Source organism: Cyanistes caeruleus, chromosome 21 (genome assembly GCF_971803275.1).
Source record: "Cyanistes caeruleus chromosome 21, bCyaCae1.hap1.1, whole genome shotgun sequence".
Classification (NCBI taxonomy): Eukaryota; Metazoa; Chordata; class Aves; order Passeriformes; family Paridae; genus Cyanistes; species Cyanistes caeruleus.
In genome coordinates, this window is record NC_141721.1 from 10,152,411 (window position 1) to 10,172,590 (window position 20,180).

The 20,180-nt window shown below is 48.6% G+C and overlaps 1 long non-coding RNA gene across 1 annotated transcript; it reads left to right on the forward strand.

Moving 5' to 3' along the window:
* Nucleotides 1–361: 361 nt before the first annotated feature.
* Nucleotides 362–16,920, forward strand: LOC147649663 (uncharacterized). Its single transcript, XR_015278449.1, has 8 exons — nt 362–536; nt 631–864; nt 1,157–3,676; nt 3,771–4,004; nt 4,300–5,592; nt 11,862–13,088; nt 13,200–13,433; nt 13,726–16,920. It is a non-coding gene; the product is annotated as an uncharacterized LOC147649663 (long non-coding RNA).
* The last annotated feature ends 3,260 nt before the right edge of the window (nt 16,921–20,180 follow it).

Consider the following 20,180-nt stretch of genomic DNA (forward strand, 5'->3'; position numbering starts at 1 on the left):
GGGCACAGAGAGGAGAAGCCTTTCAACTGCAGGAGTGAGCTTGAAGTTGGATCTAATGAAGCTGCTCTTTTCCACTCCGGCTGCTGGGCCACTGGCCCAGGCTGTGCACAGAGGCTGGGGATGCTCCATCCTTGGCAACATCCAAGGCCAGCTGGGAGCGGGGCTCTGAGCAACCTATTCTAGGGGAAGATTGCTCCGCTTGGAGCAAGATGGTCCTTAGGGTCCCTTCCAAGCCCAAGCACCCAGGGATTCCATCATTCATTCTACGGTCTCCGTTGTCCACTTCAGCCTGGGCCTGAACTCCTGGCGGTGATGTCACAGTGCACGCTCCAGCTAGAACTTCCAGCATCCAGCAACGGCCACAACACAACCCTTGGCTCCTTGTGCCAGCACGCTCTTCATTCACCCTGCTCCAAGCCTACCCCTGTCACCTTGTTGCCACCTGCTCCCTGATTCCCCCAGCAGTCCCCAACGCTCCCCATCGCTTGGATTTTGCTCTCCATCCCTGCAGGATGTCTGCATTTGTTCCAAAAGAGGTATGGTACTATTCCACGGAGGCGGACACCCCGCAGCTGCCTGGCTGGGCTGGAGCTCTGTGGGACAGGGTGGGAAATTTTGCTACCTCTGCAGGCTGGCACAGACAGAGAGGAGGAGACGGACGTCGATACACAGACTGATAGAGAAGAAGCCATGGAAGTGGACGGAGAGGATACTGGAGAGCAAGAGATGGATGTGGATATGTACGAGACAGAGGAAGAGATGGAGGTGGAAACGAAAGATTCTATTGAAGAGATGGATATTGATCTAAAAGACAAGGAGGAAGACATGGTCTTGGGATGAAGACCGATGCCAGCAGCAGAACAGGCAGGTGCTCCCCACAGGCAGAGTGGGTCCCCTGCTGCCAGCCTGGGGCCGGGCTGGGCACTTCCTGCTCAGGGACACGCTAGCCCATGCACTGGATTCTGCTGGCCATCCCTGGCCTGGCCTGGGCTTGCTGTGGGCCACACAAGCCCTGTTCCAGTGCCTGGGCCACAGCCTCCAGCCAGGCTCCCTTCTGGCAGCAGAGTCCCACTGGGCCAGTGTCCCAGCCCGGCAGCACATGGAACACCCTTCCGTGCCTGACTGCACTGACCGTGCTACTTGTTTTTCCTTCCAGGACTTAGGGACATCACAGACACAGATGCCACCCTGCTGTACATACGTTTTACAGTTGTTGTGTTCAGGATAGAGGTTTTAGAGTTTGTTTAAGTTGTCTGTAATTACGTTTCATAGAGTTTTGTTAGAGCTGTTCTCAGGTAAATAGGTTCTATAGTTTGTTGTTGTTGTTGTTGTTACCAATATTCTTACAGTGTAAATATGTGGTGTAGTTCATTCTTGTTCCTTTTCTTCTACAGATAAACAGTGTTTGATTTTCACACCCCAGTTCTCTTTGCATTTTCTTCGGGCACATTTGCAAAGCTGTGGGTTGTTTCGGGAACAATGTTTGCAGGACTCTAAAAAGAGTATCAAAACCGCTCTGCCACACTCTCCGCTGCTGCTGCTGCCCCAAAAAGCACTGGCTGGCTTTGCTCACACAATCACAGTTGTGGTGGCATTTCTACCACACCACAGGACAGCGATGTTTTCCCTCTTCTCCTGGAAATACCTACAGCACTTGTGGGTAGCAAGGCAAACATGAGCCTCTTTTAGTGGCCCTTGAAATTGGACATGTGAAATGAGGTACACAAAGCCACAGGCCAGCTGAACCTGGCATCTCTGAATGGGTCTTTACATTCTTCCCAGGAAGATGAATGGCAATCACTATTTTGGCAGGGAGGAAAGTGCATCAGCTAGCAATTTGCTGTAGAAAATGTGCTTTCTGCTCCTCTCACAGCCAAAACTCCTACCCATTTCTTGGAAGTCCTTCTTAGATAAGGACCGTGTTCAACTGAGTGACAGTGAAGCCAAATGGCAATGCCGCAATCAATTGTCCTGTACACAATCTCCTTCATCCACGTGGAAGGTTACTCACGGGCACACAAGAGGACGGAAGCAACCCAAATGCATCGTTGGACATAATAAAGTCAGACGTGTTGAGGGATGAAGAAATCTTGCAGAGATATGGAAAGCTGCCCTGAAAACCCAGTTCGGGGAGAGCCTGAGCTCTTTTGTGCTTCTAGGCCTGAAGATGCTCAGCACCTTTCCCAGATGCTCAGTAGGCAGTAGGATTGTGCCTGAATCTGGCTCTGGAAATGCCAGTGCCTCAACTGAGAGCTGTGGCAATGATTTCCATTGCATGGAGAGGGGCCACAGTCCTGCAAGAGTCTTTCAGCAGACCAAACAGCAGCCTGGAGGGTGGGCAATGCTGCATCGGGACCACTGCATGCTCATCCTTCACCACAATGCAGAGCTGCCATGGATCACTTTTTCCATTTCTCCTGTTGGATATGTTTTGGAGAAGTTGTTCTAGGTGGCTTTGGATGGTGATCCAAGTAGGAAGCAGCCATTCGCCTGCTGTGATATCCTTACAACTAGTCCTAACTTCTCATTGCCTTTGGTTTGATTGGGGGTGTTTTATCTGTTTGTTTGATTGGTTTCTTTGGGTTGGTTTCTTTGTGTTTTTCTCTGTTTTGCTTGGAGTTTCTTTTCCTTTTTTAGAAATGACTGGTGAAGTTGGCACAACCAAACTCCAGAAAACGTAAAGCAGGCTTGACTTTCCAGAAATTGCTTTTGGCTGGCTTTAGCTGCATTCCCCAGGATCACGATCAGCAGTAGATATTTGCAGGTTTTGCTCTGCATCCTCAGCCTGCCCAGATGTTGTTCAGTGTTTCAGCAGTGGAGAAGACGATGGATATTTTGCTAAACCTCCTTTCAAACAACAAAACTTGGGTTAGCACGACAGAAAAGAAGAAAAGAAAATCTTCGCCAGTTAGAACAGAGCCAGAGTCCCACCATTTCCCCCTCCACTTTTCTTTCTTTTCTACATTTAGAGGTAAAGCTTCCATCTCCAAAAGCTTCCATCTCTCACTTCCCGATGTAGCCATTTGCTACCCTTTAGCCTTGACTGCCACGCATCGGACTGCTGTCCGTGTGGGGCTGGGGATGCTCAGCCTGGAAAGAGAAGGGGGCTGGCGAGGCCTCCCTGCAGCTCTAGGAAAGATGGGCACAGAGAGGAGAAGCCTTTCAACTGCAGGAGTGAGCTTGAAGTTGGATCTAATGAAGCTGCTCTTTTCCACTCCGGCTGCTGGGCCACTGGCCCAGGCTGTGCACAGAGGCTGGGGATGCTCCATCCTTGGCAACATCCAAGGCCAGCTGGGAGCGGGGCTCTGAGCAACCTATTCTAGGGGAAGATTGCTCCGCTTGGAGCAAGATGGTCCTTAGGGTCCCTTCCAAGCCCAAGCACCCAGGGATTCCATCATTCATTCTACGGTCTCCGTTGTCCACTTCAGCCTGGGCCTGAACTCCTGGCGGTGATGTCACAGTGCACGCTCCAGCTAGAACTTCCAGCATCCAGCAACGGCCACAACACAACCCTTGGCTCCTTGTGCCAGCACGCTCTTCATTCACCCTGCTCCAAGCCTACCCCTGTCACCTTGTTGCCACCTGCTCCCTGATTCCCCCAGCAGTCCCCAACGCTCCCCATCGCTTGGATTTTGCTCTCCATCCCTGCAGGATGTCTGCATTTGTTCCAAAAGAGGTATGGTACTATTCCACGGAGGCGGACACCCCGCAGCTGCCTGGCTGGGCTGGAGCTCTGTGGGACAGGGTGGGAAATTTTGCTACCTCTGCAGGCTGGCACAGACAGAGAGGAGGAGACGGACGTCGATACACAGACTGATAGAGAAGAAGCCATGGAAATGGACGGAGAGGATACTGGAGAGCAAGAGATGGATGTGGATATGTACGAGACAGAGGAAGAGATGGAGGTGGAAACGAAAGATTCTATTGAAGAGATGGATATTGATCTAAAAGACAAGGAGGAAGACATGGTCTTGGGATGAAGACCGATGCCAGCAGCAGAACAGGCAGGTGCTCCCCCCACAGGCAGAGTGGGTCCCCTGCTGCCAGCCTGGGGCCGGGCTGGGCACTTCCTGCTCAGGGGACACGCTAGCCCATGCACTGCATTCTGCTGGCCATCCCTGGCCTGGCCTGGGCTTGCTGTGGGCCACACAAGCCCTGTTCCAGTGCCTGGGCCACAGCCCCCAGCCAGGCTCCCTTCTGGCAGCAGAGTCCCACTGGGCCAGTGTCCCAGCCCGGCAGCACATGCAACACCCTTCCTTGCCTGACTGCACTGACCGTGCTACTTGTTTTTCCTTCCAGGACTTAGGGACATCACAGACACAGATGCCACCCTGCTGTACATACGTTTTACAGTTGTTGTGTTCAGGATAGAGGTTTTAGAGTTTGTTTAAGTTGTCTGTAATTACGTTTCATAGAGTTTTGTTAGATCTCTTCTCAGGTAAATACGTTCTATAGTTTGTTGTTGTTGTTGTTGTTGTTGTTGTTACCAATATTCTTACAGTGTAAATATGTGGTGTAGTTCATTCTTGTTCCTTTTCTTCTACAGATAAACAGTCTTTGATTTTCACACCCCAGTTCTCTTTGCATTTTCTTCGGGCACATTTGCAAAGCTGTGGGTTGTTTCGGGAACAATGTTTGCAGGACTCTAAAAAGAGTATCAAAACCGCTCTGCCACACTCTCCGCTGCTGCTGCTGCCCCAAAAAGCACTGGCTGGCTTTGCTCACACAATCACAGTTGTGGTGGCATTTCTACCACACCACAGGACAGCGATGTTTTCCCTCTTCTCCTGGAAATACCTACAGCACTTGTGGGTAGCAAGGCAAACATGAGCCTCTTTTAGTGGCCCTTGAAATTGGACATGTGAAATGAGGTACACAAAGCCACAGGCCAGCTGAACCTGGCATCTCTGAATGGGTCTTTACATTCTTCCCAGGAAGATGAATGGCAATCACTATTTTGGCAGGGAGGAAAGTGCATCAGCTAGCAATTTGCTGTAGAAAATGGTCCTCGCACAGCCAAAACTCCTACCCATTTCTTGGAAGTCCTTCTTAGATAAGGACCGTGTTCAACTGAGTGACAGTGAAGCCAAATGGCAATGCCGCAATCAATTGTCCTGTACACAATCTCCTTCATCCACGTGGAAGGTTACTCATGGGCACACAAGAGGACGGAAGAAACCCAAATGCATCGTTGGACATAATAAAGTCAGACGTGTGGAGGGATGAAGAAATCTTGCAGAGATATGGAAAGCTGCCCTGAAAACCCAGTTCGGGGAGAGCCTGAGCTCTTTTGTGCTTCTAGGCCTGAAGATGCTCAGCACCTTTCCCAGATGCTCAGCAGGCAGTAGGATTGTGCCTGAATCTGGCTCTGGAAATGCCAGTGCCTCAACTGAGAGCTGTGGCAATGATTTCCATTGCATGGAGAGGGGCCACAGTCCTGCAAGAGTCTTTCAGCAGAGCAAACAGCAGCCTGGAGGGTGGGCAATGCTGCATCGGGACCACTGCATGCTCATCCTTCACCACAATGCAGAGCTGCCATGGATCACTTTTTCCATTTCTCCTGTTGGATATGTTTTGGAGAAGTTGTTCTAGGTGGCTTTGGATGGTGATCCAAGTAGGAAGCAGCCATTCGCCTGCTGTGATATCCTTACAACTAATCCTAACTTCTCATTGCCTTTGGTTTGATTGGGGGTGTTTTATCTGTTTGTTTGATTGGTTTCTTTGGGTTGGTTTCTTTGTGTTTTTCTCTGTTTTGCTTGGAGTTTCTTTTCCTTTTTTAGAAATGACTGGTGAAGTTGGCACAACCAAACTCCAGAAAACGTAAAGCAGGCTTGACTTTCCAGAAATTGCTTTTGGCTGGCTTTAGCTGCATTCCCCAGGATCACGATCAGCAGTAGATATTTGCAGGTTTTGCTCTGCATCCTCAGCCTGCCCAGATGTTGTTCAGTGTTTCAGCAGTGGAGAAGACGATGGATATTTTGCTAAACCTCCTTTCAAACAACAAAACTTGGGTTAGCACGACAGAAAAGAAGAAAAGAAAATCTTCGCCAGTTAGAACAGAGCCAGAGTCCCACCATTTCCCCCTCCACTTTTCTTTCTTTTCTACATTTAGAGGTAAAGCTTCCATCTCCAAAAGCTTCCATCTCTCACTTCCCGATGTAGCCATTTGCTACCCTTTAGCCTTGACTGCCACGCATCGGACTGCTGTCCGTGTGGGGCTGGGGATGCTCAGCCTGGAAAGAGAAGGGGGCTGGCGAGGCCTCCCTGCAGCTCTAGGAAAGATGGGCACAGAGAGGAGAAGCCTTTCAACTGCAGGAGTGAGCTTGAAGTTGGATCTAATGAAGCTGCTCTTTTCCACTCCGGCTGCTGGGCCACTGGCCCAGGCTGTGCACAGAGGCTGGGGATGCTCCATCCTTGGCAACATCCAAGGCCAGCTGGGAGCGGGGCTCTGAGCAACCTATTCTGGGCGAAGATTGCTCCGCTTGGAGCAAGATGGTCTTTAGGGTCCCTTCCAAGCCCAAGCACCCAGGGATTCCGTCATTCATTCTACGGTCTCCGTTGTCCACTTCAGCCTGGGCCTGAACTCCTGGCGGTGATGTCACAGTGCACGCTCCAGCTAGAACTTCCAGCATCCAGCAACGGCCACAACACAACCCTTGGCTCCTTGTGCCAGCACGCTCTTCATTCACCCTGCTCCAAGCCTACCCCTGTCACCTTGTTGCCACCTGCTCCCTGATTCCCCCAGCAGTCCCCAACGCTCCCCATCGCTTGGATTTTGCTCTCCATCCCTGCAGGATGTCTGCATTTGTTCCAAAAGAGGTATGGTACTATTCCACGGAGGCGGACACCCCGCAGCTGCCTGGCTGGGCTGGAGCTCTGTGGGACAGGGTGGGAAATTTTGCTACCTCTGCAGGCTGGCACAGACGGAGAGGAGGAGACGGACGTCGATACACAGACTGATAGAGAAGAAGCCATGGAAGTGGACGGAGAGGATACTGGAGAGCAAGAGATGGATGTGGATATGTACGAGACAGAGGAAGAGATGGAGGTGGAAACGAAAGATTCTATTGAAGAGATGGATATTGATCTAAAAGACAAGGAGGAAGACATGGTCTTGGGATGAAGACCGATGCCAGCAGCAGAAAAGGCAGGTGCTCCCCACAGGCAGAGTGGGTCCCCTGCTGCCAGCCTGGGGCCGGGCTGGGCACTTCCTGCTCAGGGACACGCTAGCCCATGCACTGGATTCTGCTGGCCATCCCTGGCCTGGCCTGGGCTTGCTGTGGGCCACACAAGCCCTGTTCCAGTGCCTGGGCCACAGCCCCCAGCCAGGCTCCCTTCTGGCAGCAGAGTCCCACTGGGCCAGTGTCCCAGCCCGGCAGCACATGGAACACCCTTCCGTGCCTGACTGCACTGACCGTGCTACTTGTTTTTCTTCCAGGACTTAGGGACATCACAGACACAGATGCCACCCTGCTGTACATACGTTTTACAGTTGTTGTGTTCAGGATAGAGGTTTTAGAGTTTATTTAAGTTGTCTGTAAATACGTTTCATAGAGTTTTGTTAGAGCTGTTCTCAGGTAAATAGGTTCTATAGTTTGTTGTTGTTGTTGTTGTTACCAATATTCTTACAGTGTAAATATGTGGTGTAGTTCATTCTTGTTCCTTTTCTTCTACAGATAAACAGTCTTTGATTTTCACACCCCAGTTCTCTTTGCATTTTCTTCAGGCACATTTGCAAAGCTGTGGGTTGTTTCGGGAACAATGTTTGCAGGACTCTAAAAAGAGTATCAAAACCGCTCTGCCACACTCTCCGCTGCTGCTGCTGCCCCAAAAAGCACTGGCTGGCTTTGCTCACACAATCACAGTTGTGGTGGCATTTCTACCACACCACAGGACAGCGATGTTTTCCCTCTTCTCCTGGAAATACCTACAGCACTTGTGGGTAGCAAGGCAAACATGAGCCTCTTTTAGTGGCCCTTGAAATTGGACATGTGAAATGAGGTACACAAAGCCACAGGCCAGCTGAACCTGGCATCTCTGAATGGGTCTTTACATTCTTCCCAGGAAGATGAATGGCAATCACTATTTTGGCAGGGAGGAAAGTGCATCAGCTAGCAATTTGCTGTAGAAAATGTGCTTTCTGCTCCTCTCACAGCCAAAACTCCTACCCATTTCTTGGAAGTCCTTCTTAGATAAGGACCGTGTTCAACTGAGTGACAGTGAAGCCAAATGGCAATGCCGCAATCAATTGTCCTGTACACAATCTCCTTCATCCACGTGGAAGGTTACTCACGGGCACACAAGAGGACGGAAGAAACCCAAATGCATCGTTGGACATAATAAAGTCAGACGTGTGGAGGGATGAAGAAATCTTGCAGAGATATGGAAAGCTGCCCTGAAAACCCAGTTCGGGGAGAGCCTGAGCTCTTTTGTGCTTCTAGGCCTGAAGATGCTCAGCACCTTTCCCAGATGCTCAGTAGGCAGTAGGATTGTGCCTGAATCTGGCTCTGGAAATGCCAGTGCCTCAACTGAGAGCTGTGGCAATGATTTCCATTGCATGGAGAGGGGCCACAGTCCTGCAAGAGTCTTTCAGCAGAGCAAACAGCAGCCTGGAGGGTGGGCAATGCTGCATCGGGACCACTGCATGCTCATCCTTCACCACAATGCAGAGCTGCCATGGATCACTTTTTCCATTTCTCCTGTTGGATATGTTTTGAAGAAGTTGTTCTAGGTGGCTTTGGATGGTGATCCAAGTAGGAAGCAGCCATTCGCCTGCTGTGATATCCTTACAACTAGTCCTAACTTCTCATTGCCTTTGGTTTGATTGGGGGTGTTTTATCTGTTTGTTTGATTGGTTTCTTTGGGTTGGTTTCTTTGTGTTTTTCTCTGTTTTGCTTGGAGTTTCTTTTCCTTTTTTAGAAATGACTGGTGAAGTTGGCACAAGCAAACTCCAGAAAACGTAAAGCAGGCTTGACTTTCCAGAAATTGCTTTTGGCTGGCTTTAGCTGCATTCCCCAGGATCACGATCAGCAGTAGATATTTGCAGGTTTTGCTCTGCATCCTCAGCCTGCCCAGATGTTGTTCAGTGTTTCAGCAGTGGAGAAGACGATGGATATTTTGCTAAACCTCCTTTCAAACAACAAAACTTGGGTTAGCACGACAGAAAAGAAGAAAAGAAAATCTTCGCCAGTTAGAACAGAGCCAGAGTCCCACCATTTCCCCCTCCACTTTTCTTTCTTTTCTACATTTAGAGGTAAAGCTTCCATCTCCAAAAGCTTCCATCTCTCACTTCCTGATGTAGCCATTTGCTACCCTTTAGCCTTGACTGCCACGCATCGAACTGCTGTCCGTGTGGGGCTGGGGATGCTCAGCCTGGAAAGAGAAGGGGGCTGGCGAGGCCTCCCTGCAGCTCTAGGAAAGATGGGCACAGAGAGGAGAAGCCTTTCAACTGCAGGAGTGAGCTTGAAGTTGGATCTAATGAAGCTGCTCTTTTCCACTCCGGCTGCTGGGCCACTGGCCCAGGCTCTGCACAGAGGCTGGGGATGCTCCATCCTTGGCAACATCCAAGGCCAGCTGGGAGCGGGGCTCTGAGCAACCTATTCTGGGCGAAGATTGCTCCGCTTGGAGCAAGATGGTCTTTAGGGTCCCTTCCAAGCCCAAGCACCCAGGGATTCCGTCATTCATTCTACGGTCTCCGTTGTCCACTTCAGCCTGGGCCTGAACTCCTGGCGGTGATGTCACAGTGCACGCTCCAGCTAGAACTTCCAGCATCCAGCAACGGCCACAACACAACCCTTGGCTCCTTGTGCCAGCACGCTCTTCATTCACCCTGCTCCAAGCCTACCCCTGTCACCTTGTTGCCACCTGCTCCCTGATTCCCCCAGCAGTCCCCAAAGCTCCCCATCGCTTGGATTTTGCTCTCCATCCCTGCAGGATGTCTGCATTTGTTCCAAAAGAGATATGGTACTATTCCACGGAGGCGGACACCCCGCAGCTGCCTGGCTGGGCTGGAGCTCTGTGGGACAGGGTGGGAAATTTTGCTACCTCTGCAGGCTGGCACAGACGGAGAGGAGGAGACGGACGTCGATACACAGACTGATAGAGAAGAAGCCATGGAAGTGGACGGAGAGGATACTGGAGAGCAAGAGATGGATGTGGATATGTACGAGACAGAGGAAGAGATGGAGGTGGAAACGAAAGATTCTATTGAAGAGATGGATATTGATCTAAAAGACAAGGAGGAAGACATGGTCTTGGGATGAAGACCGATGCCAGCAGCAGAACAGGCAGGTGTTCCCCACAGGCAGAGTGGGTCCCCTGCTGCCAGCCTGGGGCCGGGCTGGGCACTTCCTGCTCAGGGACACGCTAGCCCATGCACCTGATTCTGCTGGCCATCCCTGGCCTGGCCTGGGCTTGCTGTGGGCCACACAAGCCCTGTTCCAGTGCCTGGGCCACAGCCCCCAGCCAGGCTCCCTTCTGGCAGCAGAGTCCCACTGGGCCAGTGTCCCAGCCCGGCAGCACATGGAACACCCTTCCGTGCCTGACTGCACTGACCGTGCTACTTGTTTTTCCTTCCAGGACTTAGGGACATCACAGACACAGATGCCACCCTGCTGTACATACGTTTTACAGTTGTTGTGTTCAGGATAGAGGTTTTAGAGTTTGTTTAAGTTGTCTGTAATTACGTTTCATAGAGTTTTGTTAGAGCTGTTCTCAGGTAAATAGGTTCTATAGTTTGTTGTTGTTGTTGTTACCAATATTCTTACAGTGTAAATATGTGGTGTAGTTCATTCTTGTTCCTTTTCTTCTACAGATAAACAGTGTTTGATTTTCACACCCCAGTTCTCTTTGCATTTTCTTCGGGCACATTTGCAAAGCTGTGGGTTGTTTCGGGAACAATGTTTGCAGGACTCTAAAAAGAGTATCAAAACCGCTCTGCCACACTCTCCGCTGCTGCTGCTGCCCCAAAAAGCACTGGCTGGCTTTGCTCACACAATCACAGTTGTGGTGGCATTTCTACCACACCACAGGACAGCGATGTTTTCCCTCTTCTCCTGGAAATACCTACAGCACTTGTGGGTAGCAAGGCAAACATGAGCCTCTTTTAGTGGCCCTTGAAATTGGACATGTGAAATGAGGTACACAAAGCCACAGGCCAGCTGAACCTGGCATCTCTGAATGGGTCTTTACATTCTTCCCAGGAAGATGAATGGCAATCACTATTTTGGCAGGGAGGAAAGTGCATCAGCTAGCAATTTGCTGTAGAAAATGTGCTTTCTGCTCCTCTCACAGCCAAAACTCCTACCCATTTCTTGGAAGTCCTTCTTAGATAAGGACCGTGTTCAACTGAGTGACAGTGAAGCCAAATGGCAATGCCGCAATCAATTGTCCTGTACACAATCTCCTTCATCCACGTGGAAGGTTACTCACGGGCACACAAGAGGACGGAAGCAACCCAAATGCATCGTTGGACATAATAAAGTCAGACGTGTTGAGGGATGAAGAAATCTTGCAGAGATATGGAAAGCTGCCCTGAAAACCCAGTTCGGGGAGAGCCTGAGCTCTTTTGTGCTTCTAGGCCTGAAGATGCTCAGCACCTTTCCCAGATGCTCAGCAGGCAGTAGGATTGTGCCTGAATCTGGCTCTGGAAATGCCAGTGCCTCAACTGAGAGCTGTGGCAATGATTTCCATTGCATGGAGAGGGGCCACAGTCCTGCAAGAGTCTTTCAGCAGAGCAAACAGCAGCCTGGAGGGTGGGCCATCTGGACCACTGCATGCTCATCCTTCACCACAATGCAGAGCTGCCATGGATCACTTTTTCCATTTCTCCTGTTGGATATGTTTTGAAGAAGTTGTTCTAGGTGGCTTTGGATGGTGATCCAAGTAGGAAGCAGCCATTCGCCTGCTGTGATATCCTTACAACTAGTCCTAACTTCTCATTGTCTTTGGTTTGATTGGGGGTGTTTTATCTGTTTGTTTGATTGGTTTCTTTGGGTTGGTTTCTTTGTGTTTTTCTCTGTTTTGCTTGGAGTTTCTTTTCCTTTTTTAGAAATGACTGGTGAAGTTGGCACAAGCAAACTCCAGAAAACGTAAAGCAGGCTTGACTTTCCAGAAATTGCTTTTGGCTGGCTTTAGCTGCATTCCCCAGGATCACGATCAGCAGTAGATATTTGCAGGTTTTGCTCTGCATCCTCAGCCTGCCCAGATGTTGTTCAGTGTTTCAGCAGTGGAGAAGACGATGGATATTTTGCTAAACCTCCTTTCAAACAACAAAACTTGGGTTAGCACGACAGAAAAGAAGAAAAGAAAATCTTCGCCAGTTAGAACAGAGCCAGAGTCCCACCATTTCCCCCTCCACTTTTCTTTCTTTTCTACATTTAGAGGTAAAGCTTCCATCTCCAAAAGCTTCCATCTCTCACTTCCTGATGTAGCCATTTGCTACCCTTTAGCCTTGACTGCCACGCATCGGACTGCTGTCCGTGTGGGGCTGGGGATGCTCAGCCTGGAAAGAGAAGGGGGCTGGCGAGGCCTCCCTGCAGCTCTAGGAAAGATGGGCACAGAGAGGAGAAGCCTTTCAACTGCAGGAGTGAGCTTGAAGTTGGATCTAATGAAGCTGCTCTTTTCCACTCCGGCTGCTGGGCCACTGGCCCAGGCTGTGCACAGAGGCTGGGGATGCTCCATCCTTGGCAACATCCAAGGCCAGCTGGGAGCGGGGCTCTGAGCAACCTATTCTGGGCAAAGATTGCTCCGCTTGGAACAAGATGGTCTTTAGGGTCCCTTCCAAGCCCAAGCACCCAGGGATTCCATTATTCATTCTACGGTCTCTGTTGTCCACTTCAGCCTGGGCCTGAACTCCTGGCGGTGATGTCACAGTGCACGCTCCAGCTAGAACTTCCAGCATCCAGCAACGGCCACAACACAACCCTTGGCTCCTTGTGCCAGCACGCTCTTCATTCACCCTGCTCCAAGCCTACCCCTGTCACCTTGTTGCCACCTGCTCCCTGATTCCCCCAGCAGTCCCCAAAGCTCCCCATCGCTTGGATTTTGCTCTCCATCCCTGCAGGATGTTTGCATTTGTTCCAAAAGAGGTATGGTACTATTCCACGGAGGCGGACACCCCGCAGCTGCCTGGCTGGGCTGGAGCTCTGTGGGACAGGGTGGGAAAGGGACCCCACGCTGAAATTTTGCTACCTCTGCAGGCTGGCACAGACGGAGAGGAGGAGACGGACGTCGATACACAGACTGATAGAGAAGAAGCCATGGAAGTGGACGGAGAGGATACTGGAGAGGAAGAGATGGATGTGGATATGTACGAGACAGAGGAAGAGATGGAGGTGGAAACGAAAGATTCTATTGAAGAGATGGATATTGATTCAAAAGACAAGGAGGAAGACATGGTCTTGGGATGAAGACCGATGCCAGCAGCAGAACAGGCAGGTGCTCCCCACAGGCAGAGTGGGTCCCCTGCTGCCAGCCTGGGGCCGGGCTGGGCACTTCCTGCTCAGGGGACACGCTAGCCCATGCACTGCATTCTGCTGGCCATCCCTGGCCTGGCCTGGGCTTGCTGTGGGCCACACAAGCCCTGTTCCAGTGCCTGGGCCACAGCCCCCAGCCAGGCTCCCTTCTGGCAGCAGAGTCCCACTGGGCCAGTGTCCCAGCCCGGCAGCACATGGAACACCCTTCCGTGCCTGACTGCACTGACCGTGCTACTTGTTTTTCTTCCAGGACTTAGGGACATCACAGACACAGATGCCACCCTGCTGTACATACGTTTTACAGTTGTTGTGTTCAGGATAGAAGTTTTAGAGTTTGTTTAAGTTGTCTGTAAATACGTTTCATAGAGTTTTGTTAGATCTCTTCTCAGGTAAATAGGTTCTATAGTTTGTTGTTGTTGTTGTTACCAATATTCTTACAGTGTAAATATGTGGTGTAGTTCATTCTTGTTCCTTTTCTTCTACAGATAAACAGTCTTTGATTTTCACACCCCAGTTCTCTTTGCATTTTCTTCGGGCACATTTGCAAAGCTGTGGGTTGTTTCGGGAACAATGTTTGCAGGACTCTAAAAAGAGTATCACAACCGCTCTGCCACACTCTCAGCTGCTGCTGCTGCCCCAAAAAGCACTGGCTGGCTTTGCTCACACAATCACAGTTGTGGTGGCATTTCTACCACACCACAGGACAGCGATGTTTTCCCTCTTGTCATGGGGTAGCTTTACCTTTAAGACAGCTTGGAGGGAGAGGAAGTTGAAGCTGCTGGTGGCTGATGGGAGTTTTTCCCTCCTGACCAATTATCGGTCATTTTCAAGAATTGACAGCAGATCTGACCATTAAAAAGTGAATTCAACTTGTAAACACCCCCTTAAGAAGTACAGACAGAATTCTCTTGCTCTCTTTGGTTTCCGGCTTCGGACAAGGTAGCAAGGCTCTGTCTCGGCCTCCTCCCCCCTCTCCAGGCCTACAAGGCCGCAGGGTGGAGGGGGGGGGAGGGAGAAGAGAAGCAGTGCTGGCCAGCCGAGTTTGGTTTTCAGTTTTTGCTGCTAGACTGAAACTTAACACCATGAACTCTTGCAGTTTTCTTAAAGCTTTTAATTCTTTTACTACCTGGATAAGCATACAGATTACTCCTTTTCTCAGAAAGACAGAGAGAGAGACAATCAACATAGAGGAGACATCATAGAACCACCAAAAACAGTGAAGAAAAGAGTTAAGTTTAAATAAGAAAGAGAGAATAAGGAGATGCTTTACAGCTGAAATATCTTTCTGTTAAAGCTATGGAGATGGACAATAATAGTATAAAAAGACTCCTTTAATTCATGATAAGAGTATTAGGAGGAATGAGATATTCAAAGTGTAACTTTTGAGCAGAAGAGAGAGAGAGTACTTGTGATACTGTGAGTTGCTGGAATTGAGTTGAGTGAAGATTTTGAAGCTTTGAGAGCAAAGAGAAAACTGTTTTCCAGGAAGGCTCACAGAGACAAATGAAGAAGACTTCTGCCTTTGAATAACTTATCCTTAAAAATAAAATTCCTAAACTCTGTGACCCATACACACCTTGGAGATGTGAAATGAGAAGAGAAGATCTAATGACAGATTTCCGGGCAGCTGGCATTAGAGAAATAGAAAACTATGATGAAAAAATAGTTTTCTCGTGAGAAACTCCGTAAGCTAACAGAAAGAGACTTCTGTTTCTCTGCAAAGACTGATGAAAGACTGTAGCAAGAACTAAGACTGTTTTTAACCACCAGAATCCTAAAGTTATTTGTCTCTATGTTGTCATGTGTATAGAGAAATAGTTAAGATGTGAAAGATAAAGAGGTTTTCTGAAAGTTTATTCTGATATTCTTATTCTTGTAGTTTGTTAATAAACTGTCTTTATTCCTTTTAAGTCTTAAGCCTGTTTTGCTCTTGTTCTAATCCATATCTCACAACAAGAAATAAGTAGGTTTTTTTAGTTACTGGTTTAAAACCACGACATTTAATTGGTGCGTTGGCCGGGAAAACGAAAATTAGCAAATCTAAACTAGTACATTAATAGTGTTACTGTGAGAAAAAAGATTAAGTAAGAGCAAAGCATGATTGTCTTAAGTTTATATAACAGTGATAGTAAAATCTAGAGGTAGAAAGTAGTAAGTATTTGTTTCTTCTTTTCTGTCAATTTATTAGTTTTTTAAGTTGTATATTGAATATAATTGATAATTTTTGAGTAGGTGTTTACAAGTTGAAGGAGTGGAATGTCATGGGGTAGCTTTACCTTTAAGACAGCTTGGAGGGAGAGGAAGTTGAAGCTGCTGGTGGCTGATGGGAGTTTTTCCCTCCTGACCAATTATCGGTCATTTTCAAGAATTGACAGCAGATCTGACCATTAAAAAGTGAATTCAACTTGTAAACACCCCCTTAAGAAGTACAGACAGAATTCTCTTGCTCTCTTTGGTTTCCGGCTTCGGACAAGGTAGCAAGGCTCTGTCTCGGCCTCCTCCCCCCTCTCCAGGCCTACAAGGCCGCAGGGTGGAGGGGGGGGGAGGGAGAAGAGAAGCAGTGCTGGCCAGCCGAGTTTGGTTTTCAGTTTTTGCTGCTAGACTGAAACTTAACACCATGAACTCTTGCAGTTTTCTTAAAGCTTTTAATTCTTTTACTACCTGGATAAGCATACAGATTACTCCTTTTCTCAGAAAGACAGAGAGAGAGACAATCAACATAGAGGAGACATCATAGAACCACCAAAAACAGTGAAGAAAAGAGTTAAGTTTAAATAAGAAAGAGAGAATAAGGAGATGCTTTACAGCTGAAATATCTTTCTGTTAAAGCTATGGAGATGGACAATAATAGTATAAAAAGACTCCTTTAATTCATGATAAGAGTATTAGGAGGAATGAGATATTCAAAGTGTAACTTTTGAGCAGAAGAGAGAGAGAGTACTTGTGATACTGTGAGTTGCTGGAATTGAGTTGAGTGAAGATTTTGAAGCTTTGAGAGCAAAGAGAAAACTGTTTTCCAGGAAGGCTCACAGAGACAAATGAAGAAGACTTCTGCCTTTGAATAACTTATCCTTAAAAATAAAATTCCTAAACTCTGTGACCCATACACACCTTGGAGATGTGAAATGAGAAGAGAAGATCTAATGACAGATTTCCGGGCAGCTGGCATTAGAGAAATAGAAAACTATGATGAAAAAATAGTTTTCTCGTGAGAAACTCCGTAAGCTAACAGAAAGAGACTTCTGTTTCTCTGCAAAGACTGATGAAAGACTGTAGCAAGAACTAAGACTGTTTTTAACCACCAGAATCCTAAAGTTATTTGTCTCTATGTTGTCATGTGTATAGAGAAATAGTTAAGATGTGAAAGATAAAGAAGTTTTCTGAAAGTTTATTCTGATATTCTTATTCTTGTAGTTTGTTAATAAACTGTCTTTATTCCTTTTAAGTCTTAAGCCTGTTTTGCTCTTGTTCTAATCCATATCTCACAACAAGAAATAAGTAAGTTTTTTTAGTTACTAGTTTAAAACCACGACACCTCTTCTCCTGGAAATACCTACAGCACTTGTGGGTAGCAAGGCAAACATGAGCCTCTTTTAGTGGCCCTTGAAATTGGACATGTGAAATGAGGCACACAAAGCCACAGGCCAGCTGAACCTGGCATCTCTGAATGGGTCTTTACATTCTTCCCAGGAAGATGAATGGCAATCACTATTTTGGCAGGGAGGAAAGTGCATCAGCTAGCAATTTGCTGTAGAAAATGTGCTTTCTGCTCCTCTCACAGCCAAAACTCCTACCCATTTCTTGGAAGTCCTTCTTAGATAAGGACCGTGTTCAACTGAGTGACAGTGAAGCCAAGTGGCAATGCCGCAATCAATTGTCCTGTACACAATCTCCTTCATCCACGTGGAAGGTTACTCACGGGCACACAAGAGGACGGAAGCAACCCAAATGCATCGTTGGACATAATAAAGTCAGACGTGTTGAGGGATGAAGAAATCTTGCAGAGATATGGAAAGCTGCCCTGAAAACCCAGTTCGGGGAGAGCCTGAGCTCTTTTGTGCTTCTAGGCCTGAAGATGCTCAGCACCTTTCCCAGATGCTCAGCAGGCAGTAGGATTGTGCCTGAATCTGGCTCTGGAAATGCCAGTGCCTCAACTGAGAGCTGTGGCAATGATTTCCATTGCATGGAGAGGGGCCACAGTCCTGCAAGAGTCTTTCAGCAGAGCAAACAGCAGCCTGGAGGGTGGGCAATGCTGCATCTGGACCACTGCATGCTCATCCTTCACCACAATGCAGAGCTGCCATGGATCACTTTTTCCATTTCTCCTCTTGGATATGTTTTGGACAAGTTGTTCTAGGTGGCTTTGGATGGTGATCCAAGTAGGAAGCAGCCATTCGCCTGCTGTGATATCCTTACAACTAGTCCTAACTTCTCATTGCCTTTGGTTTGATTGGGGGTGTTTTATCTGTTTGTTTGATTGGTTTCTTTGGGTTGGTTTCTTTGTGTTTTTCTCTGTTTTGCTTGGAGTTTCTTTTCCTTTTTTAGAAATGACTGGTGAAGTTGGCACAAGCAAACTCCAGAAAACGTAAAGCAGGCTTGACTTTCCAGAAATTGCTTTTGGCTGGCTTTAGCTGCATTCCCCAGGATCACGATCAGCAGTAGATATTTGCAGGTTTTGCTCTGCATCCTCAGCCTGCCCAGGTGTTGTTCAGTGTTTCAGCAGTGGAGAAGACGATGGATATTTTGCTAAACCTCCTTTCAAACAACAAAACTTGGGTTAGCACGACAGAAAAGAAGAAAAGAAAATTTTCGCCAGTTAGAACAGAGCCAGAGTCCCACCATTTCCCCCTCCATTTTTCTTTCTTTTCTACATTTAGAGGTAAAGCTTCCATCTCCAAAAGCTTCCATCTCTCACTTCCTGATGTAGCCATTTGCTACCCTTTAGCCTTGACTGCCACGCATCGGACTGCTGTCCGTGTGGGGCTGGGGATGCTCAGCCTGGAAAGAGAAGGGGGCTGGCGAGGCCTCCCTGCAGCTCTAGGAAAGATGGGCACAGAGAGGAGAAGCCTTTCAAATGCAGGAGTGAGCTTGAAGTTGGATCTAATGAAGCTGCTCTTTTCCACTCCGGCTGCTGGGCCACTGGCCCAGGCTGTGCACAGAGGCTGGGGATGCTCCATCCTTGGCAACATCCAAGGCCAGCTGGGAGCAAGGCTCTGAGCAACCTATTCTGGGCAAAGATTGCTCCGCTTGGAACAAGATGGTCTTTAGGGTCCCTTCCAAGCCCAAGCACCCAGGGATTCCATTATTCATTCTACGGTCTCTGTTGTCCACTTCAGCCTGGGCCTGAACTCCTGGCAGTGATGTCACAGTGCACGCTCCAGCTAGAACTTCCAGCATCCAGCAACGGCCACAACACAACCCTTGGCTCCTTGTGCCAGCACGCTCTTCATTCACCCTGCTCCAAGCCTACCCCTGTCACCTTGTTGCCATCTGCTCCCTGATTCCCCCAGCAGTCCCCAAAGCTCCCCATCGCTTGGATTTTGCTCTCCATCCCTGCAGGATGTTTGCATTTGTTCCAAAAGAGGTATGGTACTATTCCACGGAGGCGGACACCCCGCAGCTGCCTGGCTGGGCTGGAGCTCTGTGGGACAGGGTGGGAAAGGGACCCCACGCTGAAATTTTGCTACCTCTGCAGGCTGGCACAGACGGAGAGGAGGAGACGGACGTCGATACACAGACTGATAGAGAAGAAGCCATGGAAGTGGACGGAGAGGATACTGGAGAGGAAGAGATGGATGTGGATATGTACGAGACAGAGGAAGAGATGGAGGTGGAAACGAAAGATTCTATTGAAGAGATGGATATTGATTCAAAAGACAAGGAGGAAGACATGGTCTTGGGATGAAGACCGATGCCAGCAGCAGAACAGGCAGGTGCTCCCCACAGGCAGAGTGGGTCCCCTGCTGCCAGCCTGGGGCTGGGCTGGGCACTTCCTGCTCAGGGGACACGCTAGCCCATGCACTGCATTCTGCTGGCCATCCCTGGCCTGGCCTGGGCTTGCTGTGGGCCACACAAGCCCTGTTCCAGTGCCTGGGCCACAGCCCCCAGCCAGGCTCCCTTCTGGCAGCAGAGTCCCACTGGGCCAGTGTCCCAGCCCGGCAGCACATGGAACACCCTTCCGTGCCTGACTGCACTGACCGTGCTACTTGTTTTTCTTCCAGGACTTAGGGACATCACAGACACAGATGCCACCCTGCTGTACATACGTTTTACAGTTGTTGTGTTCAGGATAGAAGTTTTAGAGTTTGTTTAAGTTGTCTGTAAATACGTTTCATAGAGTTTTGTTAGATCTCTTCTCAGGTAAATAGGTTCTATAGTTTGTTGTTGTTGTTGTTGTTGTTGTTGTTACCAATATTCTTACAGTGTAAATATGTGGTGTAGTTCATTCTTGTTCCTTTTCTTCTACAGATAAACAGTCTTTGATTTTCACACCCCAGTTCTCTTTGCATTTTCTTCGGGCACATTTGCAAAGCTGTGGGTTGTTTCGGGAACAATGTTTGCAGGACTCTAAAAAGAGTATCAAAACCGCTCTGCCACACTCTCAGCTGCTGCTGCCCCAAAAAGCACTGGCTGGCTTTGCTCACACAATCACAGTTGTGGTGGCATTTCTACCACACCACAGGACAGCGATGTTTTCCCTCTTCT